The sequence below is a fragment of the Aethalodelphis obliquidens genome, unplaced genomic scaffold, assembly GCF_003676395.1.
Source record: "Aethalodelphis obliquidens isolate GAN/ISIS:26980383/991018 unplaced genomic scaffold, ASM367639v1 scaffold61, whole genome shotgun sequence".
Lineage (NCBI taxonomy): Eukaryota > Metazoa > Chordata > Mammalia > Artiodactyla > Delphinidae > Aethalodelphis > Aethalodelphis obliquidens.
The window spans coordinates 335,400-359,127 of NW_020838005.1; the positions used below are offsets into that span (position 1 = coordinate 335,400).

The 23,728-nt window shown below is 45.1% G+C and overlaps 1 protein-coding gene and 2 long non-coding RNA genes across 15 annotated transcripts in view; 1 reads left to right on the plus strand and 2 right to left on the minus strand.

Annotated features, from left to right (window-relative positions):
- Positions 1 to 1,975, minus strand: part of ENTPD4 (ectonucleoside triphosphate diphosphohydrolase 4) — a 36,232-nt gene extending 34,257 nt beyond the window's left edge. For 4 of the 8 annotated variants that reach the window (XM_027087918.1, XM_027087914.1, XM_027087917.1 and 1 more), the window contains exons 1-2: positions 1,845 to 1,969; positions 756 to 829 (exon numbers count right to left, since the gene is read on the minus strand). The gene's annotated coding sequence lies outside the window, so the exon portion shown is untranslated. Of the gene's footprint in view, positions 1 to 755; positions 830 to 1,844 lie in introns of all 8 variants that reach the window. The other 4 variants (XM_027087912.1, XM_027087919.1, XM_027087911.1 and 1 more) reach the window with 2 other exon arrangements.
- Positions 1,976 to 2,094: 119 nt separating this feature from the next.
- LOC113610105 (uncharacterized) overlaps positions 2,095 to 23,728 on the plus strand; it is a 34,590-nt gene continuing 12,956 nt past the window's right edge. For both annotated transcript variants that reach the window (XR_003428951.1, XR_003428952.1), the window contains exons 1-2: positions 2,095 to 2,248; positions 16,464 to 16,560. This is a non-coding gene — a long non-coding RNA (uncharacterized LOC113610105). The remainder of the gene's footprint in view (positions 2,249 to 16,463; positions 16,561 to 23,728) is intronic.
- LOC113610104 (uncharacterized) lies at positions 14,059 to 20,988 on the minus strand. Of its 5 annotated transcripts, none has more exons than XR_003428949.1 (6): positions 20,821 to 20,988; positions 19,819 to 20,065; positions 18,976 to 19,197; positions 18,784 to 18,883; positions 18,152 to 18,281; positions 16,555 to 17,204 (listed from the first exon to the last, which is right to left on the minus strand). It is a non-coding gene; the product is annotated as an uncharacterized LOC113610104 (long non-coding RNA). The 5 variants fall into 5 exon arrangements; XR_003428950.1 differs by having other exon boundaries at positions 19,819 to 20,078; XR_003428948.1 differs by lacking the exons at positions 16,555 to 17,204; positions 20,821 to 20,988 and adding an exon at positions 14,059 to 16,416 and having other exon boundaries at positions 19,819 to 20,785.

The following is a 23,728-nucleotide window of genomic DNA, read 5'->3' on the forward strand; positions in this document are numbered from 1 at the left end:
GGGACTTCCCTGGTGGCACAGTGGTTAGGAATCCGCCTGCCAACGCAGGGGACACGGGTTCAAGCCCTGGTCCGGAAAGATCCCACATGCCGCAGAGCAACTAAGCCTATGCGCCACAACTACTGAGCCTGCGCTCTAGAGCACGTGAGCCACAACTACTGAGCCCGTGTGCCGCAACTACTGAAGCCCGCATGCCTAGAGCCCATGCTCCGCAACAAGAGAAGCCACTGCAATGAGAAGCCCGCGCACCGCAACGAAGAGTAGCCTCCACTCGCCACAACTGGAGAAAACCCGTGTGCAGCAACGAAGACCCAACACAGCCAAAAAATTAGAAAAAAAAAAAAAAAAGATCTATTAAAAAAAAAAAGAACCTTCCAGAGCCTACAGGTCAACAACAGCGTCCCTGTGTGGCATCTGAGACCTTCCATCCGTCAAACGGTCCCATCTTATTTTACTAAACTGTTCTCTGCTCAGCCCTAGATAACATCTCTCTGCTCTAGTGAGGTGGGTCTCTCCTCTCCCACACAAGCAGTCCTCGTTCTTGCCTTGGGCCATTACTTAAGTCACTTCCTACTAAGTAATATGTCCTGTTCACAATATCACGCTTCTTTCAAGGCACAGGTCAATATTCTTCTTTGCCAAGATTTAACCAGTTATATTTCCCAATGTTTCTCCACACTCTGAATCTTCTCTTTATTCATGTGTAGTTGATTTAAAATAAACATGCTGAATAAATATGTAGAGAATATAAATACCTAGATAACTTTCATTTTGTTTCTTCTTTCTAGACTATATACGTAAGGGTTGAGATCATGCATTCCTATTAGGCCTGGAAGGATGTAAACCACAGATTCAATATGCAACAAATAAATCAATGTTAAGGTTAACAATGGAATAAACAAACTACTTACACAAATTAATACTCCATTTTATAATTCTGCTAATGTGTCAAACAGAATGAACAGACCTGATACAAAGACACAATAACATCAAATATAACATAATACAAAGAATATAATTCTTTTAGGCCTCTCCAAGGCTGGAAAATTATTTTCATTACACAAAGCAGTACACAGTAAAGGCTGTAATGTGAAATTAAACTAGGGATCTGAGTCTCTAATTTAGAATTCTTTAATAACCTAGTTTATCTTTCAGCATGGAAGCATTTCGTTTCTTTCCTAAACAGTCTACACCTGCGTTCGTCTCACTGGGGTCTGAGAACCCCTGCGGTTCTGAGTCAAATTCCAGAGGAATGAGCGAACTGTCCCTTTAAGAGGTGTCACGCATTACTCGAGTTTGTGAAACACTGCTCTTACCATCACTTTATTGCCCAACTAGCTCTATTTTTCCAATGGAGCTAATCAGATTTAGATTTTAGAGAAACCGAAAGCATGAAACTTGGTAAAAGCAGAGTAAAGGAAAAACGATGCTGACTTGTAAATGTCATGACAAGGTGGCAGGTAAGACCCGCAGGGTCCTCGGTGCAGCATCCTTCTCCCCGGCCAGGTCCCTCCCCATGCGGCCCAGACCCGCGCCCACTACGTGTCAGAGGGGAAATCCAGCGCGGTCACCGGAGCGGGCGCCGACAGCACGACTGCCAGCTTTCTCCCGCCAGGGGCTGGGGGACAGCACTTGCCGCCCGGGGTCACGGGTGCTGACGGCTGGCACCCGGATGTGGTCGCGCGACCCGGGCGGCGGGGAGGCAACGGCGCGGGAAGGGCCCCCGGGGCAGAGTGGTTCGTCCGCGGCCTCGCTGCCCCGTCGGGCCCCATCGGGCCCCGCTCCAACCGTCCCCGCTTCGGCCGCCCACCCTCCCCTCGTCCGCTCCGGAAAGGCCGCCTCACCTGCTCGGCAGCGTCCGACTCGGCGGTCGGGGTTCCCGGGAGCGGGGACCCGCGAGCGGAGCGCATCACGGCCACCGCGGCGAGGCGGCGCCGGCAATGCAGTCGCGGCTTCCCGGCAGCACCTTCCCAGCAGCTCCGCTCCTTTCCCGCAGCCGTACCGCCAAAACACCACCCCGTAGCCACCCGCGTCGCGTCACCGGGAGCGGCGGGAGCGCGCACGCCGCGGGGCGGGGCCTGCGCCGCCATGACTGGCATCCGAGCGCAGCGCTCTTCCGCGGAACCACGCGGGTGCAGCTGAGCTCAGGGACTGCCGAAAGTGAAAGTGGCATCACGGAAATAACCAGTACTGTGGCTTGGTTACCGCCGATCCTACAGCGAGGCGCAAAGTGCTTATGACACCAAAGGTCTTTTTTTTTTAATTAATTAATTAATTTATTTTTGGCTGTGTTGGGTCTTCGTTTCTGTGCGAGGGCTTTCTCTAGTTGCGGCGAGCGGGGGCCACTCTTCATCGCGGTGCGCGGGCCTCTCACTATCGCGGCCTCTTTTGTTGCGGAGCACAGGCTCCAGACGCGCAGGCTCAGTAGTTGTGGCTCACGGGCCTAGTTGCTCCGTGGCATGTGGGGTATTCCCAGACCAGGGCTCGAACCCGTGTCGCCTGCATTGGCAGGCAGATTCTCAACCACTGCGCCACCAGGGAAACCCCGCAGTTGTTTTATTTGTGTTCTTTAGTATTATGGAAAACAACACTTGAAAACTTAAGAAGAACTAGGCATTTTTGCTCGACTCGACATTTCGTTTTGCAACTTTGCCAGTAGCTATCCCTATTTTATAAGCGGGGAAACGAAGGTCAAACTCATTCAGTGACTTTCTTAAGGTCCACATAATTAGTAAAAGCCAGGATTTCATCGTTACCAAAAGTTGCATATTTCAGAGCCTACTCTGGGTTAGAACACCTCCAACACAGGCAATGGTTATGAGAAGAAATAGTGAGGTGAACAGCATTAGTTACAGAGAGTAACCCCAAGACCTGGACTTAGCTCAAGGCCCCACTCTAGCTTGACAAAAAAAAGTGCCTTGAAGTCACAGAGCTGGAAGAGACCTTGAGAAACACAGCTTTTTATCCTTTTTTCTTTTCTTTTCTTTTCTTTTCTAAACAGGTGAATACACTGCTTCCCAGAGATAGAAAGTGACCAGCCAGCCTAGCCAGTTTAAAATATTTTTAAAAATGAGAGTCCTGGAAACGTCTACTCCATGACTTGTGTCAAGTAAAACAAGCTTGGACACAACTAGTAGTTATAAATTTTAAGCAGAATCCTTGGTCCAGCGCCAGCTCCGGTTAAATCTCCTTGTGGTAGCATTTCATCCTTGGATTCAGATACTGTTCATGGAAGAAGGCTAGCAGTGACCAAGGAGTCTTGTACTTTAGAAGTAAATACTGTCTTTTAACTGTTGCTTCATACTAGAATCATAAAGCCACAGAAAGTTCGAACAAAGAGACCATAGTTACTATCTAGACCAAACCATCTCCTTTTACTGTTAAGGAACCTGGAACCCAGAGAGACTGAATGTCTTGCCCAAATGCCCTAGAGGCAGAAGGGGAAGCAGAACCTCTGGTTCTGACTCCTACTTGAGTGCCCTTTTATGGCAATCTGTTGCTATTTTTAAAAAATGACCAGTGTGGATAGCTTACACATTAGAAAGCTCTGTGACTTGTACCTAAGGTTAGCTTTGAGAAGCTGAAGTAGTTGGCCACCGACATGCTGTGATTTTAGGGCCAAGACCCCTCAAAATTACGTGTGTTTCAAAGTCCTTACCATCTGTGTTACTGGTTCATATTATGGTAGTCTCTCTCTCAAGGAGGCCTCTACCAAAATGCCACACTAGAATTTTCACACCATCAGTATTTCCTGATAATTCATATACAACAATTTTCTGATAAGAGCTAGGAAAAAAAAGTATAAAGTATGAAAACGTGGAATATGCTGCATTCGTTTCCTACAACTGCCATAACAAATTACTCCAAACTGGGTGGCTTAAATCAACAGAAATTTATTCTTTCATAGTATGGGAGGCTCGAAGTCTGAAATCAAGGTGTTGGCAGGGCCGTACTCTCTCCGAAGAGTCTAGGAGATGATCCTTCCTTGCCTGTCAGTTTCTGGTTGTTGCCGGCAATCTTTGGCATTTCTTGCATCACTCCAATCTCTGCCTTGTTGTCACATGATGTTCTTCTGTGTGTCTCTGTGTCCAAATTCACCTCCTCTTAAAAGGACAGCAGCATATTGCATTTAGCCACACCCTCTCCCCTCCCAACCGATACAATATGATTTCTTCTTAACATGGTTATATCTGTAAAGACCCTGTTTCCTAATAAGGCCACATTCACAGGTTCTGGGTGGACATGAATTTTGGGGGGACACTATTCAACCCAGTACATGAGACGACCAGCCCGGTTTGGGTCATCAGGGAAGGCTTCTCTGAGGAAGTGATGTTTGAGGTCACACCCGCAAGATGAATAGGAATTAACCAGAAGATGGATGAAGTCTGGGCCTATATGAAGGAGTAGCGCTTCAGGCAGTGGAAACAGCAAAGAGGCTCTGAAGTGGGTAGAAGCACAACTGTCAGAGTGAGCCATCAACTTATTCTCCCTTATTAACAGGAGAAATAAAAAAACTAAGCTAATAGGAGACAACACTTACTGCGTACTTTATGCCAGGCACAGTTCTAAGAGCATTAAAAAACATTTCAAATAGAATGGTAATGAAAATACGTCAGAATTCATGGAATGCAGCCAAAGCGGTACTTACTGAGAAATTTATAGCTTTAAAAGCTTATTTTTGTAAAGAAATAAAAGTTTGAAATCAAAGTTTCCACCTTAAGAAGTTAGGCTAAGAAAAGAAAGTTAAAGCCAAAGCAAATAGAAGGAAGGAAGTAATTTTTAAAAATAAGTTGGACAAAATTAACAAAACCACAAGTTGGTTCTTTGAAAATATTAATAAAATTGATCAATTCGTAGTGAGATTGATCAGGAAAAAAGAAAGAAAACACAAATAATCAAAATCAAGACTAAAGGAAGAACATCCTTACAGATCCTATAAAAATTTAAAAAAATAATAAGAAAACGTAATGAACAACTGTATGCTGGTTTCAACAATTTAGATGAAATGGAAAAATTCTTGGAAAAATACAATTTCCCAAAATTGACAGAAGGAAAAATCATCTGTATGGCCCTATATCTTTTATGGTCCCCAGAAGAAAATTCCAGGCCCAGGTCGTTTCACCAGTAAATTTTATCAGCTGTTTAAGAAAGAAATCATACCAATCTTATATAAACTCTTTCAAAGAAATAGAGAAGGAGGGAATATTTCCTGACTCACGAGGTCAGAATAATCCTGATTCCAAGAGATAAAAAAGAAAGAAAATTACATACACATCAATATCCTTTATGAACATAAACACAAAAATTCTAACAAAACATTGGCAATTAAAATCCAGCAGTATCTATCTAAAGAGAGTAAGATAGCTTCACCAAATGAGATTTTTTTCAAGAAATGCAAGGTTGGTTCAACATTTTAAAATAATCCCTATTATTCACTACATAAACAGAATAAAGGAGACAATTCATATGGTCTCAATCAGTGTAGAAAAAACATTTGACAAAGTTCAACACTCATTCATGATTTAAACCAAAAAGCTTTCATCAACTATAAAGGGAATGATCTTCCTTAGTTTGTTAGCATATTTACAAAAGAACTACAGTTAACATGGTTGCAAGGTCAAAGTACGTTATTGCAAGTCTGTGTTTTGAAAGTATTAAATCATTAGAGAAATGCAGACCAAAACTACAATGAGGTATCACCTCACACCATTCAGAATGGCCATCATCAAAAAATCTACAAACAACAAATGCTGGAGACGGTGTGGAGAAAAGGGAACCCTCTTGCACTGTTGGTGGGAAGGTAAATTGATACAGCCACTGTGGAGAACAGTATGGAGGTTCCTTAAAAAACTAAAAATAGAACTGCCATACGACCCAGCAATCCCACTACTGGGCACATACCCTGAGAAAACCATAATTCAAAAAGAGTCATGTACCACAATGTTCATTGCAGCTCTATTCACAATAGCCAGGACATGGAAGCAACCTAAATGTCCATCGACAGATGAATGGATAAAGAAGATGTGGCACATATATACAATGGAATATTACTTAGCCAGAAAATGAAACAAAACTTGAGTTATTTGTAGTGAGGTGGATGGACCTAGAGTCTGTTATACAGAGTGAAGTAAGTCAGAAAGGGAAAAACAAATACTGTATGCTAACACATATATATGGAATAAAGGAAAAAAGAAAGATTATGAAGAACCTAGGTGCAGGACAGGAATAAAGACGCAGACGTAGAGAATGGACTTGAGGACACGGGGAGGGGGAAGGATAAGCTGGGACGAAGTAAGGGAGTGGCATGTGCATATATACACTACCAAATGTAAAATAGATAGCTGGTGGGAAGCAGCCACATAGCACAGGGAGATCAGCTCGGGGCTTTGTGACCACCTAGAGGTGTGGGATAGGGAGGGTGGGAGGGAGATGCAAGAGGGAAGAGATATGGGGATATATGTATATGTATAGCTGATTCACTTTGTTATAAAGCAGAAACTACAGAAACTAACACACCGTTGTAAAGCAATTATACTCCAATAAAGTTGTTAAAAAAAAGAAAGTATAGGGCTTCCCTGGAGGCGCAGTGGTGAGAGTCCACCTGCCGATGCAGGGGACACGGGTTCGTGCCCTGGCCTGGGAAGATCCCACATGCCGTGGAGCGGCTGGACCCGTGAGCCATGGCCGCTGAGCCTGCGTGTCTGGTGTCTGTGCTCTGCAACGGGAGAGGCCACAGCAGTGACAGGCCCGCGTACCACAAAAAAAAAAAAAAAAAAAGTATTAAATCAGAGTTTCAAAAAGGGATGTGATGTCTAGACTGCAGAAGCCATCCTGTAACCATGAGGCAACAGTGATGCAGATAAGAAGCCAATACTAAATATGTTGAAATAGAAAGAGAGAGTTGCCTAGGTCCATCATGGCATCACTAAATCACTAAAATAATACTAGCCACTGATGTACATCTTGCTCCTTGTTATGAGAGGAGAACAAGGCCTTTGTTTATTTAAATTACTTCTGGCTGGATATTCCATTACTTGCCATTAGGTCTCAGAGGCAACATGACTTGTTCAAGTTCCTAAAACTGGAAGGGATGCAGGATGATTGAATGTGAAGCTAACTAAACTGGAAGGTGGAAACCTGGATCCCAGTCCCTGCTATGCTATTAATTGACTGCATAAGCTTAGAAAAATTTAGTCTACCTCACTGGTTCTCACCATCCATATGTAACTTTAAAAAGGGAGTGGAGAGGTGGCTAGGTTGACCTCTGAGGTCTGAAATCCATGATTTCTAAGAGGCAAAAGAGACCAGAAACAAGGTCCTCCCTTCCTCCTTCCCTTCTCTCCCTCCTCTCCACCTCTGCTTCCTCATTATGAAATCTAACATAAGATAGAAGAGCTCTTTCCTTTTTAAATTGAACTCCAGATTCTTTTAAAACTGTGCATGCAGGAATCTTAATGAATGGATTAGGGCCAGTGAAAACCATCAGTATTTAGAACCCAAACAGCATTTCCTTTAGTTATCTTTCTGGAAAAACCTCCAACATGGCCATAGCTTGGCATTCTGTTGGCTTTGCTCTCCAAATGTTTTAACCCATCATTCCAGGGAGACTAAATTGGCAAACGGGCCCTCCTGGCAGTCTGTAAGTGTTGGGAGGAGGTAACTGTGGGGCACTGGATGTCATGGAAACAAAGGAATCAGGTGACCCTTGGAAACAATGAGTCCTATTGCCCTCCTCCGTTCCTGTTTGCCTTCCAATGCATGCGTGCACAGACTGGTTTTTGAGCGACTTGGCTAATAATCCTATATATTTATACAGCATTTGTCTTCAAGAAGACCATAGCACTTTACAGACATGACCTCATTTATGAGCCCAGCATTCCTAAGGCAGGGAATGGTCCAGGAGAATTCTTATTTTATGGAGTCTTGTTACAGAGTGAAAGCACTTGAGATTCAGAAAGAGAAAGGGACTTGGTCAAAGCAGCATCAAAATTCACAGGGTTTCCTTCAAACTTTTCTCATCACAGCATGTGACCAACTGTACCATAAAGGGGTCTAGTGGGATGTGGATCATTACACATACATAAACATACACACACACGAAATAGGGAGTGGACATGGTTGCTTTTGCTGCCTACAACTATCCTTCTCTTTTCGGTAACAGTACCTTGAATTTCTGAAGCAGTATGCCTGTCTCGCACTCAGTCCATTTGGGTCAGGACATATGACCCTGGCCTGGTTATGCAGAGTAATTTCATTCCCTGACCCTGTGATTGGCACATGAGTCCTGCTGTTCTGATCAGATAGAAGCTACATTCTTCAATATCAGCTTCATCTGCAAAAAGATGATATTTTGATTTTTGTACAGTTCTTGTTTCATTTCTCAAATCGTTCAGACTTGGGCAGGAAGCAGCAGGTTATTTATTGGCTCCCTTGAATCTCAACACTTCTGTGTTCCTTCCTCACCCCAGCTAACATGTCATTCTCCTTCCCAGCATCCTCTGTTAATTCCTCATCCCCTCTAGGTTACAGTTGAAATTCCTAGCAAATCAACTCTGGGAATCAGTGGGGTGATTAGATTTTTATTGACGGGTTGGTCTAACACCCATCTCCTTAGCATGACACCCCAAGGCTGTCAGCTTTTTAAGTCTCATGTCATATATTCCCTGTGTTCTAACATGCTTAACTACTTGCTTGCTCCTAAATTGTTCCCTGTTTTCATGCCTCTGGGTCTTTACACACATTTCCTATGGCTGGAATACTTTCTTCTTCCTTGATTGCCTGGAAAAAACCCCTCCTACTCATCCTTCAATTTGCCCCTTGAAACTGTGTGTTGTCATGTGACCTCCCCAGGCAAGAAAGTCTTTCTCCTTTATCGCTCAGCACTGTTGTTTGGTGTAACTGTTGTTGGTCTTTGCTGCCATGTTATTCCTCTGTGCATTCCTAGCCTGGAGCAAACATGAATTCAATTCAAAAACACATGCTGTGTGCCCACATGTGTCTCTCCCGTTCCCTGCAGAACTGAGAAGGTTCTAGCTACCTTGCCTTCAGTAGAAAGAAATAGATTTCACCCCCCTCCTACTGCAGTGGATTTTGCGCTAGCTCCAAATTCATCCCTGCTTGAAATCCATGCTGTATTTTTTAGGGGAGGTGCTCAGTAATGTCTACTGGAACCGAATTGAAGATTTCATCTTGTCAAGTCAGGCTAAGCTTCATCTGCCAGAAACGTTGGAATTCCTATTTTGTTATCCAACTCACTCATTGTCCTTCTTAGCTTTTTTTTTTTCCCTTCATTCCCGACACCTCCCTAAGGAATGTCTTTTTAAATATTATTTTAATTAATTTATTTACTTATTTATTTGGCCGTGCTGCACAGCTTTTGGGCTCTTAGTTTCCCCAACCAGGGATCAAACCCAGGCCCCCTGCAGTGGAAGTGCGGAGTCCTAACCACTGGACCGCCAGGGAAGTCCCTGTCCTTCTTAGCACTGAATAATACTTATTTGCCTAGACACATCCCGTCTCCCATATCCTCTCCCATTAAACTGTGAGCTCTTTGAAGACAGGGACTGTCTTAGTACAGAGCGAGGCACTTAGGAGGTGCTCAAAACATGTTTGCTCAGTAATTAGTGAATGAATGAATGATATTACTTTCCTTCTTGATCAAAGGGAGACGTGGATGAAGATAGATAGAGCTTGGCCAAAGAGGTCTCTTCTCTGCTTACCACCTTTCAAATTCACTGAAGAGAGGGGACAGAAAAGGGAGAAAAAGCAGTGGGTGATCCAGAGATAAGCTTTATCTTTCCTTACAGTATTCTGATCCTACTTGCCTTGTGTGTCTAGCAGGAAATTCTGGAGGGTTTCTGGACTTGGATGGTGACTCTTCCACTTGTATGATGCAGGTTGAGCCCTATTTTTACATTTTCTCATCATTTTAGTTGGAATTGGGGATGAGCAGTCAGATGTGTAATTTCAGCCCGGCATCCTTCTCTGGGATGCCTCCTCTGACCCCCGTTTACAATGGCAAGCTGTCCCCCTTGGACTCCACACCCTCTACACACATCCCCTGCTTTACTTTTTCTCTGTAGCTCATATCTATCTGACGTACTACAGATTTTCTGATTTTGTTAGTTTACTCTTTGTCTCCCTGTATCAGTCAGGAGGTAGAAAGAACATAAGCTATTTAAAGGAAAAATTTAACATAAAGAGCTGTTATCTAGTAGAAGGTGGTTAATGACTAAAAGGTGTAAAAGAAGAGGTTTCATGAAGGGATGCAGAAGAAGCAGGTGCAGAAAAGCAGCTACTACCTCTGGGCGGGGGCAGGGAGTGGACAGGAAGGAACTGAGGACCCAGGGGGACATCCCCCAGCCCCCTTTCTGTCCCCATCCCAAGGCTGTGGTTCAGAACTTTTCCAGTAGGGTGTGGCTACCTAGGACTGCTACATAATACGCAGACTCAGGGCAAAACGAAAATACAAGGCTCTTTGTTCCAAAGTTATTAAGAATTTCAACACAGTGGCAGCAGAACATGAAATCAATCAAATGCAGGGCTTTCCTGAGTGCCAGGGCCCACGGCTGACTGCGGAATTGTGCAGCTCTGTGGCTACTGCAGGAATGCATAGCCTGCTGGTGGCAAAGAAATTTGCCGGAAGGTATGGGCTGGCCTGGATCTGTGGAAGCTGGCTGCTGTGGCCTGAGGGTGTGGACTGGCCTGGGCCCCGCTGCTGTGCAGAAATGGGCTGGTGGAGTGGGGAGAGCGTGGCTTAAGGAGAGAGCCAGGTCTTGATAGTTCACCGATTTTCAGTGTTATAGAAACCGTAGCTTCATACCCTTGTCACAAAGATATATTTTCAAGTTAGAACAATACCACATTCTATTTACTCGTGTGTTATCTGGATTTATAATCTTGAACATCTCTAAACAATACATGTACTCTTACTCCCAGTCCTACAAATGTCTGTGGTGATTCCAGAGGGGAGAAAAGAGAAGGACCAGCCCCCTGGAAAGGGCGACACGAGATAAGATTGAAGATGCAAAGAGACAAATTAGTGTGAGGCGGAGGAAAGACTTCTTCTTTTTTAACTTTTTAATTTTATTTAATTTAGTTTTTTATACAGCAGGTTCTTATTATCTATTTTATACATATCAGTGTATATATGTCAACCCAATCTCCCAATTCATCCCACCACCACCCCCCTCCGCCGCTTTCCCCCCTTGGTGTCCATACGTTTGTTCTCTACATCTGTGTCTCTATTTCTGCCCCACAAACCGGTTCATCTGTACCATTTTTCTAGGTTCCACATATATGCGTTAATATACGATATTTGTTCTTCTCTTTCTGACTTACTTCATTCTGTATGACAATCTCTAGATCCATCCACGTCTCTACAAATGACCCAATTTCATTCCTTTTTATGGCTGAGTAATGTTCCATTGTATATATGTACCACATCTTCTTTACCCATTCGTCTGTTGATGAGCGTTTAGGTTGCTTCCATGACCTGGCTATTGTAAATAGTGCTGCAATGAACAATGGGGTGCATGTGTCTTTTTGAATTATGGTTTTCTTTGCGTATATGCCCAGGAGTGGGATTGCTGGGTCATATGGTAATTCTATTTTTAGTTTTTTAAGGAACCTTCATACTGTTCTCCATAGTGGCTGTATCAATTTAGATTCCCATCAACCGTGCAAGAGGGTTGCCTTTTCTCCACACCCTCTCCAGCATTTGTTGTTTGTAGATTTTCTGATGATGCCCATTCTCACTGTGTGAGGTAATACCTCATTGTAGTTTTGATTTGCATTTCTCTAATAATTAGTGAGGTTGAGCAGCTTTTCATGTGCCTATTGACCATCTGTATGTCTTCTTTGGAGAAATGTCTGTTTAGATCTTCAGCCCATTTTTGGATTGGGTTGTTTCGTTTTTTTTAATATTGAGCTGCATGAGCTGTTTATATATTTTGGAGATTAATCCTTTGTCCAATGATTCATTAGCAAATATTTTCTCCCATTCTGAGGGCTATCTTTTTGTCTTGTTTATGGTTTCCTTTGCTGTGCAAAAGCTTTGAAGTTTCATTAGGTCCCAATTGTTTATTTTTGTTTTTATTTCCATTACTCTACGAGGTGGATCAAAAAAGATCTCGCTGTGATTTATGTCAAAGAGTGTTCTTCCTATGTTTTCCTCTAAGAGTTTTATAGTGTCCAGTCTTACATTTATGTCTCTAATCCATTTTGAGTTTATTTTTGTGTACGGTGTTAGGGAGTGTTCTCATTTCATTCTTTTACATGTAGCTGTCCAGTTTTCCCAGCACCACTTATTGAAGAGACTGTCTTTTCTCCATTGTATATCCTTGCGGAGACTTTTTTTTTTTATTGTGGAAAAGTAGACATAAACGTGAAATTTACCATCTTAACCATTTTGAAGTGTGTAGTTCAAAAGTGCTAAATGTCTTCACATTGTTGTGCCATCCATCTCCAGAACTTTTTCTTTTTGCAAAACTGAAGCTTGGTACCCATCTCCCATTTCCCCTCCCCTCAGCCTCCTTCACCCAGCCGTCTACTTTCTGTTTCTGTGAATGTGACCACTCTAAATACCACCTATAAGTGGAATCATACAGTATTTTATCTTTTGTGACTGGCTTTTTTCACTTAGCATAGTGTCTTCAAGGTTCATCCATATTGTAGCATGTGTCACAATTTCCTTCCTTTTTAAGGCTGAACAATATTCCCTTGTTTGTACATACCACATTTTGTTTATGCATTCATCTGCTGACGGATACTTGGGTTACTTCCACATTTTAGCTACCGGGAATAAGGCTGCAATGGGCCTAAGCGTACAGATATCTCTTTGAGGCTCTGCTTTCAGTTCTGTGGGGTATATGCTCAGAAGTTGGATTGTTGCATCATACAGTAGCTCTATTTTTAACGTTTTGAGGAACCACCACACTGGTTTTTTATAAGGGCGGCACCATTTCGCATTCCCGTCAACGATGCACAAAGGTTCCATTTTCTCCAAATCTTCAACAACACTTGTTATTTTCTGGGTTTTTGGTTTTGTTTTGATAGTAGCCATCTTGGTGGGTGTGCGGTGGTATGTCACTGTGGTTTTGAAAACTCCTCTTGTTTTGAAATAGGAGGGAAGGAGGGCAGGATGAGTGAAGAGGCAGAGCTAATGTGGAGTAAATCACAGGGACGCTGAGGTAGCTCATAGCTGATCTCCATTTGGTCCACCATCTTGGTGGCGAGAGAGAGAGGAAGGTGTGGACCAGGTAAAGGCTGGTGGGGACTGGCCAGGGTTAAAATAGGAGCCAGTGGCGGGGATGAGACAGGTGAGTCAGCTGGTGATGATTATAAAGATAAAGTGAGCAGTTGTGGGGTTCCATCTGAGGTCAGGAGGGCCCAATGGGCCCAATCCCAGTTCTGTGACTGTCTCCAGCAGCCCAGAAGAAGGGAAGGTGCAAACAGACTTGGTGGGGCTGCCTGGACCGGTGGCTGAAAATCCCCTTCTTGTTTGTGATGGGTGGACGTGGGCTGGCAGAGAGGTGGAGCTGGAGACACAGCCATGCTTGCCTTGGGTGTTTGGTGTGGAAATGGCTATTGGAGTTGGAAGAATAAAGAAATTGTGAGACGAGGGTGTTAGAAGTGCCAGTGAGAACCACGCTTCCTTGTCTTGTGATCAGGGATCTAGGAAAAAAAAAACAAAACCTGGGTAGAGGGCCTTCCACAGAAAGTCAGGTTTCCTTATGTAAGACATTGGGAAGAGTTTGTTTAAGGAGACGTTCAGGGACTTCCCTGGTGGCGCAGTGGTTAAGAATCCGCCTGCCAGTGCAGGGGATAAGGGTTCGAGCCCTGGTCCGGGAAGATCCCACATGCCCAACGAAGCCCGTGCACCACCACTACTGAGCCTGCACTCTAGAGCCCGAGAGCCACAGCTGCTGAGCCCGCATGCCACAACTCCTGAAGCCCACGCGCTTAGAGCCCGTGCTGCGAAGCGAGAGAAGCCACCGCAGTGAGAAGCCCACGCACCTCAACGGAGAGTAGCCCCCGCTCGCTGCAACTAGAGAAAGCCCGTGCGCAACAACGAAGACCCAACGTAGACAAAAATAAATAAATAAAATAAATAAATTTATTTAAAAAAAAAAAAGTTCAGCAACAGAGGAAAATATAGTGGAAATGAGGCTCCCCAGAGCAAGGATGATCAAAGTGTGATGCTGCCAGGACCAACAACATCAGCTGCATCTGGAATCTTGGGAGAAATGCAAATTCTCTGTCCCACCCAGGCCCACTGCATCAGAAACTCTGGGGCTGAGGCCCAGTAATCTGTGTTTTAATAAGCCCTCCATGTGATTTCGATACATGCTCAAGTTTGCATCCTATATCCCAAGATATAGTATAATATCCTAGTAGAGGGTCAGACAGGGTAAAGTGAAGACGAGAAGGAGTAGAACAGAAGTGCATTCAAACTGAGAGCTTGAGAGGAGGAAACAGAAGTCAGGGACATCAGGTGGCAGCAACCACAGCCCGTAGAGCCACAAAGCCCAGGAGGCTGGGAGATTGGTTGGAGGTGGCACAGCGGGGAGGCCAGAGAAGGCTGTTTTATTGGCTGGATTTGGAAGAATGAGTAGAATTAGTCAGACCCAAGATTCCAATGGCAGTGAAAATCCACAGGTGAGAAGGCTCAACCAGGATTCCCAAGTCCTGGACCACTTACGGGTTATGAGACCTTGGACACGTCATTCACTTGCTTAAGCTCCTCTTTCCTCAAAGGCAAAATGGAGATCATATTCCCACTTAATTAGGGTCGTTGTGAGGATTAAATGAAATAATCCAGAGGAAGGGCTAAGCACGGGCCTGGCATGTAATAAGAGTTGATAAAAGTCATGCTTTATAAAGGAACTTCTTGTTTGGTAGGAGAAGGTAAATCGAGAGAGAAATGAGATCTCTATAAATGCCTTTCCTAACCACACCCTACCCTACACATACATGTTGGACAATTAATGTTCACTGATAATTAGTCTCACCTTCACTTTTGTCACGTGCTCAGTAGTTGTTCAGTCATCATCATTTTCTTCATATCGGTACCATCATAAAAGTGTCTTTGGATAGGAAACTAGTGGTCGGGGCTGTGCCTTCTTAGGACTTAGCTCGCTCGGCCTCGAGTCCAGCACAGCTCCCACGGCTGCAGCCTTTAGGAGGCGCTTTAGAAATTAACAAGCCCCGACTTTTCTCGTTCACACAGGGAAACCGAGGCAGGCCCAGGGGATGTGGCTTGCCCGACACAGATGGTGGCATAAAGATGATGAGTAATGCGGCATCTGCTTCCCCAGTTAACCTCTCAGAGGCCGGGGAGACAGGTAGAGACAGGTGTCGCCAACCCTCAGGGCCCAGCCTAGTGCAGTGAAAATTTCCCCGATACACAGAGGGTGTCAGGTCAGGCTCAAATGTGGCCCCCCGGGAACCAACCTCACTGTAAAGGACCTGTGTGTACAGCTGGATTCCTGCTCCCCTGCTGGGGAAGAGCCTGGCCTCCTGACCTGCCAGGCTGTTGCTTGTTATGTTTCTAAACAGTATATTCCAACCCTGCTTCCTCAACCAGGAGCCTGCTGCAATTCTTCCTCTGCTTCGGGACTTAGGTCTAGAGGTTTATGTTTCTTCCTGGCCTATCCTTTAATATAATGATGATAATTGAAGACATAATTTAAGAAGGTTAAGGAGAATATTTACCACACCCTACCATTGCTTCATTTTTGGGTACATCCCCTTCCGTGTGTATAGATCATTTTACATTTTTGCAGTCGTGGCACACCTCGGTCCATAAGAGCAGTGAGTGTACATCTACTGTGGCTCCCATTAATTACTTGGTGCTTGGTACACGTAGCATGTGGTCAATAAAGGATTATTGAATGAACACCATTCTATAATATGCTGCTTCCATTTAGCATAATAAGGATATTTCCCTATTTTCCATAGTATGAATCATTGTAATTTTTAATGGTTGCCTAATAGCATGGAATAGTAATGTATTCAAGGTTTCCTATCATTAGAATTTTGACTCTTTGCTTTGTCGTTGTTGTTTTTACTGTTACAATTGTATTGTAAAAAATTTCATGCATATTTTATTTAACTTCTTTGGAATTAGTTTCAAATTAAAAATTCCCAGGAAGAGTATGATTGCATTACGGAGGTTTGGATAACTTCATGATTCAATGAGTCATTTCTTAAGGGGACCATGCTTCCTGGTAGAGACAATCCATTTGTGCCCTCTCAACAGTGCGTACTCATGTATCTATTTCCAGAGTGTGTCCTAGTCAATGATGAGAGGCACGGAAGCCATCCCCAAGAGCCCCTTAATTCAGAGCTCTGCTGAGGAGTCTGAAGACATTCATCGGAGGCTCACTTGGTGGGACAGAGTAGATCTTTCGGTTTCTGAGTAATAAAATAGATTATTAATAGACAGGGTGCTTTTCCCACAGGTCCTGAAACAAAAGTCTCTCAAGGCAACACAGCTCCGGGTGGCCCTTGCTTTGACGCGGAGTGAGACTTTGAGATCGCAAAACCCAAAACAGGCCTGTATGAGCTTTTCTTTCTCCTCTAACAAGTCCCTATAAATTTAGTGGCTTAAAACACTGCAGATTATCTTACAGCTCTGCAGAAGCCTGACATGGTCCTTGCTGGGCTGAAATCCACAGGGCTGCCTCCTTGTCTGCAGACTCTACGGGAAAATCCTTTTCCTCGCCTTTGCCACCTTCTACAGGTTGCCCACATTCCTTGGTTCGGGCATGGCCTCCTTTCTCCATCTCTAAAGCCAGCAACATCACATCTCTCTCAGGTCCTTCTCCCCTTGTCATCTCTCTCTCTCTCTGACCGTAGGCTGGAAAGGTTCTCTGCTTTTTATTTTTCTTTTAAGAGTTGATAGTGATTTTATTCTGCTACAAGCCACTTTCTGTAAATTTGACTCTTATCCCCATTGTGACACTTATGTCACTGGCAAAATTATTTCCATGTTATCCATCTGCTTTTAAAGAGCTAATGTGATTAGACTGGGCCTGCCTGGATAATTCAGGAGAATCTCCCCAATCCCAAGGTCCTTAACCTTAATCACATCTGTGAAGTCTCTTTGGCCATGCAAGGATGAAAGGTAACGTATTCACAGGTTTTGGGGATTAAGAGGTGGACACTTTGGGAGGGAGGGATGATTCTGCTGACCGCGAGATCTAAAATGGACATCTATTTTTAAATTAAAAATATATGCATTCACAGAACATATTCGTTATTCTGAATATGAATTCAGAATACATACACATTACATATGCTCATACACATTATTCATTCACTTGTATAATGAATGCTTAAATTGGGTGAATCAAGTACAAAAGTGTGAGCTCGGAGAACTCTTCATCACCCAGTGGTACTCAGAGAAAATCCTCTGGGATGCCTCTCCCTCACCTCCGACACCAAGGTTAAGCCCGCATCTCTGGACCACTGAAACCGCCAGTCTCCCTTCCTGTCCAGATCCAGGCTCTGCACAACTGCCTGTCCTGTTGGGGGGGGGGGGGGAGGGGGGGGATACCAGTCAAAGTGAAGGGGCAGGGGAGCATGAGGGAGACCCTGAAGGTGGCCCAGTGCCTTGAGAGCCTGCTGAGGATGTCCCTGTTTTCAAAGCTCTGTTTATGGGAATTCCTTTCGCAAAAACAGCATTTTCTTCCTTGGTGGTCGTCATCCTTTTGCCTTCCCAAGCTGCTGCATTCTCCCCACCTGGATCTTATGTTTAGGAAAAGTTCCCCTGGAGAGGCTCTCTGATGAATGACCCTGCCAACAGGTGGGGTGTGTGTGTGTGTAGCTGAAAGACTGGATTAGCTGAGGTTTTTTTTTTTTTTCCATTTGTAACTAACATGAATGGAAATACAAGGGAGGGTGTAGAAGGGCGTTCCAATTTCGTTCCAGAAAGCCTGGAAGGTGAAGGTGTGAGCTGAGAGAGGGCTCTGAGTTCAGGGATATGCATCTGATGGCAAGCGGGCAGCAGATGAATTTCTTTGGGGATGCTACGGTGGTTCTGGACCCACCTGTTAGAGCGAACTCGGAATCTGAGCTGTACAGGGATCCTAATGCTAGGTTGGTCCCAGAGCCTTTTCGGAGCCCTAGAGTGAGGCTTCCGACTCACCACTAGATGGCGCCCGTGCTGTGGCTCACCGCCGCCGCGCGGGAAGAGGGGCCGGAACCGGGTGGGTCTGAGGCTCCTCTGAGGAGCTGGGTGATCACTGGGCTGCAAAGGGTCGCTCACGGAGATCCACCTGGTAAGACACAGCCACTCCTGTTCCTGCATCGCTGAATTTCACTTTAGTATCCCCCAGGACTAACCTAGGCAGTTTTTGCTCTATTCTGTGGATCCCATCATAGATTGAAAAATGGTCTTTTTGTTCCTGGGGCTCCAGAGAGAAAAATGAAAATTGAAAACCTGTTTGTTTAGTAATCATATTTTATTTGTTTATGGACAACACTGAGCCAGAGTGACTTGGGTTTAAGTTTTGGCTCTCATTTTCTGGACAGTCCTTTCTGGGCCTGTTTTCTTACATGTAAAAGGAAAATAGCCATCCCTGCCTGATGGGGGTGTCTACGAGTCACATGCGACGAGGATGCAGTGTGTCTAGCACAGCGCCCAATGCTTAGTAGGCACTTTGCAGGGGGCCAACCCCACTCACCTTAAGACCCCCTCAGCTATCTCAGTGCCTGGGGTGTAGACAGTAGGCGTTGTGAGCAAGTGAAAAAACTAGCTCACGATTAGGGTTTACTCACCTTGACTTTACTCCACGAACCTCCTATCACTGAAATATGAAGTTTTGTCCAGGGTTCAGAAGATTATATCGCAAAACTCCCGCCTGCAGATTCTAGCAATCTGATTAAAGGAGACAAGGGTAACCAAAACACATTTAAGAGAGGACACAGAAGCTAATAAATGAAAAATGATTCCAAATGTATGATACAGACTGGCTATAATTAAATTTGTAGTTCCTCCAACAGGGCTCCGTTTCTCAAATTCTGGCGTTCATGCTAGTTTACATCTGCATTGTTTGTCAGATCCCAGATATTTTGCTGGGAAAGAAGAGGCCTCATTCTGCAGCAGGGATGTTATGTCTAGAAGGCAGACCTGCCTGGGAATCCAGGAGGTGTCATGAGAGCGGCAGGTTCCTGGGGATGGGATGGAGGTGCCTGGAGACAGAAAAAAGGAGTAAGAAAAGGGAAGTGGCAGGGTATCAGAGGCAACATTTAGCCACTGTACTATTTGATGATTTCCTTCCGAGTATGAATCAAGTCATAGAGTTTAAATCTGGAAGCTACCTTAAAAATGTTCTGGCTAGATCTCCAAAATAGGAGGCCTTATATAATCTCTCTGACTAGGAGCATTCAAATCACCGCTTAAACACTTTTAGGGACAGGGAACTCACTGCCTTGGAAGAAAACAACTTTTTAAAAAAAATTTAATTATTTTTTATACAGCAGGTTCTTGTTAGTTATCTATTTTATACATATTAGTGTATATATGTCAATCCCAATCTCCCAATTATCCCACCTCCACACACACCCCGCCCCGCTTTCCCTCCTTGGTGTCCATACGTTTGTTCTCTACATCTGTGTCTCTATTTCTGCCTTGCAAACCAGTTCATCTGTACCATTTTTCTAGATTCCACATATATGTATTAATATACGATATTTGTTTTTCTCTTTCTTACTTCACTTTGTATGACAGTCTCTAGGTCCGTCCACATCTCTACAAATGACCCAGTTTTGTTCCTTTTTATGGCCGAGTAATATTCCATTGTATATATGTACCACATCTTCTTTATCCGTTCGTCTGTCGATGGGCATTTAGGTGGCTTCTGTGACCTGGCTATTGTAAATAGTGCTGCAACAAACATTGGGGTGCACGTGTCTTTTATAAAGCCACTTCTTCATTAGACAGTTCTACTTGTAATTATTAGCTCAAAACTTTCCTCCAGCTTTTACACATTGGTGCTGATTCTGCTCTGGAGCCGCGTAGATTACGTCTCCTCCCTCTTCCAGAGGTCGGTTCTTCAAACTGCCAAGAGCCGCTGTCAATCACATGGTCCTTAACTTTTTCTCCCCAAACTTGCCCACATCCTTCAGACATTTGCAAATGACCCCTCGCGTCTCCTAGACCACAAACTATATGGTGCTGAAGGAGTGAGCCATCGCGGGGAAACCATCTTGTGCCTTGGCTTCCCCCGCTACGCCGTGACACAGCACTAGATGGCGCCATGGCCAAGGCCCCATTCTGGTGCTCTGGGTATTCAGGACGAACATGAAGATTGCCCACTTCCTCTAAGAGTTATCAGTGCCAACCTCATCATGCCTCATATCCTTGTTTTCCTCAGCGACCACCAGCATCCAAAATCCCAGCCTCTGCAGTTATTCAACATCGCCTTGACCCTCATCCCCATCCTGCTCTGTATGTACCCAACGTGGACATTGTATGTTTGCCCAGCCGGTACTCTGCCCTCCTGCTCTTGATGACAGCATCACAGTTTTCCTCCGAAGAACCATTCCATTACTTGCCAACGTGAGGTTCTGTCCACCAGGGGCGGGCAGTGCACCCAGGACCATGGCCACTTAGAGAGACCACCACACTAACCACAGTGGATGGGTCAGGTTGGGATTTCACTGGGGTGGAAGGGAAGAAGCAGGCACTGAGGACCATATCCACCTCTAGCTGTTGGGCAGCCATCTGATGTTGGGTGGGGAGAGGCTGCCTGAGAGTACAGCCAAGAGAGAGGAGAGAGGAGCAGAGAGATGGAAAGGGAGCCCCACACTCACCTAAGACAGCAAACCTAGTCAATAAATGCTGAGTGTGTTTTGACTGCTCCACCGACTGGCTGTTCCCCCATCTCTCTTTCTTCTCTTCTCCTTCTTCTCCTTCTTCTTCTTCCTCTTCCTCTTCTTCTCCTTCTTCTCCCTCTTCTCCTTCTTCTTCTTCCTCTTCTTCTTTTTCTCCTTCTTCTCCTTCTCCTTCTTCCTCTTCTTCTCCTTCTTCTCCCTCTTCTCCTTCTTCTTCTTCTTCCTCTTCTTCTTCTTTTTCTCCTTCTTCTCCTTCTCCTTCTTCTTCTTCTTCTTCTTCTTCTTTTTTTTTTTTTTTTGCGGTACGTGGGCCTCTCACTGTTGTGGCCTCTCCCGTTGCGGAGCACAGGCTCCAGACGCGCAGGCTCAGCGGCCACGGCTCACGGGCGCAGCCGCTCTGCAGCATGTGGGATCTTCCCGGACCAGGGCACGAACCCGTGTCCCCTGCATCGGCAGGCGGACTCTCAACCACCGTGCCACCAGGGAAGCCCAGTAATAAAGTATTTTTAATTAAAGTGTGTACCTTTTTTTTAGACAATATTGTTGCACACTTAGACTACAGTAGTGTATAAATACTGTACACTATACAGTTTACATACTGTATCAACACAACTTTTATACACCCTGGAAACCAGAAAATTCATGTGACTTGCAATATTCACTTTATTGAAGTGGTCTGGAACGGAATCCGTAATATCTCTGAGGTAAGCCTGTATATGAGCAAATAAATTCTCTTTACTTCTGCTTAATCTGGTTTGAGTTGGATCTCTGACATTTGCAGCTGAAAAGTCATAATATAATCCCTAACCTGACTCACCCTCCCACCTCTCCTTTCTGTGGGGACATTTCATTGCGCCCTTTAGGAACACATGTTGAGTGGTCAGCACATTCCCCTGTATTCTCACCTCTTCCCTGAATGCACCTCCCAGCTCCTTTCATTGGGTGAAATCTGGTGCTCCCTCGGGTCCCTGGTCCCCCTAAACACCCACAGTGCTCTCAGAAGACAGTTGAGGGGCTTCCTTGGTGGCAAAGTGGTTAAGAATCTGCCTGCCAATGCAGGGGACACGGGTTTGAGCCCTGGTCCGGGAAGATCCCACATGCTGCGGAGCAACTAAGCCCGTGCACCACAACTACTGAGGCCCACGTGCCTAGAGCCCATGCTGCTCAAGAAGAGAAGCCACCGCAATGAGAAACCCACTCACCGCAACTAAGAGTAGCCCCCGCTCGCCACAACTAGAGAAGGCCTGCGCGCAGCAATGAAGACACGACACGGCCAAAAATAAAAAGAAATTAAAAAAGAAGACAGTTGATTTCCCCCCCTCCCCTTCAGGTAGCTCAGGGCATGAAGTGACTAGGAGCCCTCCTTGCTCTCTGTTGCCGTTTTAAAACCGCTTCTCTTCCTTCTACTTCAAACTCTTCAGTTCTTTGAAGCTCGGTCTCCACCTGTCGTAACTGCTGTGCCTGACAACCTGCTGGTCACTGCCGCGCACTCACTGGGACTTCAGCCACAGGCTCGTGGACCTTCTCTTTGGTCCCCTCCTGGCCACCATTCTCTCAGCAACCTCAGCATCCATGTGAATGATTCTTCCAACTCATGGGTCTCCAACACCACAGCCACCTGAGACCTCCTAATCACCGGGAATCAGAACACATCCCAAACCTCAGATTCATATCCCACCTTCTATCATCTTTTATCCTTACTGCTCGCTTCCTGTCGTACCTCCAGTCAAAAATTCTTTGACCTTCTCACTGCCAGTTCATGTGATCTGCATATTCTGGGTCTTACGGACCATCATGATAGTCACGCCCCTCAAAATCCCCTAAATCCCTTTATCTGTCTTGTTTTCTATTATCCTTATCATGCTGTATTTTTATATTGATGATTCATTTACACTGGGAACTGTGTTTCCCAGAATCCCTTTCTCTGAATCGTCCAGGGTTCGAGTTGGCCAAAAGCAAAGTCGTGGAAGATTGGGGAGGCAGAGGGGAACAGCGGTCATAACACCCTGAAGGTGTTGTTTAGAGTCAGACACAGAAGTGCCGGAGGTTCTCTCTGGGTCTCTCTTCCCAACTGCTGGCCCTGCTGCCCAACAGTGACCCCAAGCCCACCCCGGACACTTTGGTGTGAACTCACAGAGGCAGTAGCCACGGGGAACCACCAACCGTGCATGGACTTCTGTCCTAGCGCCCTTTGTGATCCTGTTGCCGCAGCTGGATGTGACTAGCTTACAGCATTCCTGCAAATCCCTATTTGTTCACCAGTGCCAGAGCTGGTTAGTGGCTTTTCTCTGATCTTTCAGCTCCAAATTTGGACTTTTCTTTCCCAGCTCCTCCTATGATTGTGTAAGGTCTAATTACTATAATAAGCTCCTATCCCACAATGTTTACTTAGCTCAGTCCTAACGGCCCACTTTCTTCGAGCTTGCCCCAAAGAGGCTGAATGTTGCTAGAGAAAACACACAGTCCTACTGACCGGTTTCACTTGAATTCATGACCACATGGTAGTCCTCTGGTTTTTGTCTGTCCAGGATCCTTTCCCTCTTCTTTGGGTAATAACGTCACAGATTTGCTGGATGAAGTATCCCTCACGGAATACGGTCTTGGTGACACTTTCAATCACATGCTCATTTCAACGTGGGGGGATGGAACTTATTCATCCCAACAGCTGCATTCTAGAACTGCCGTCCATGTATTCCTGCTCTAGAGATCCCCAGGGCTAAGCTAGTCCCTGGTACTCTGGTCCTTCGGCTTTTCCTACAGCCATGTGAACTCCCTCCATTCTTCCAATAGATTTGTTACTTAACGTAGCCAGAGCCGATGGCTGAGGCTCGCACAGACCTCAGATGAGCACTCTACTTGGCCCAGCAATCCTGCTACGTTCCCCCAG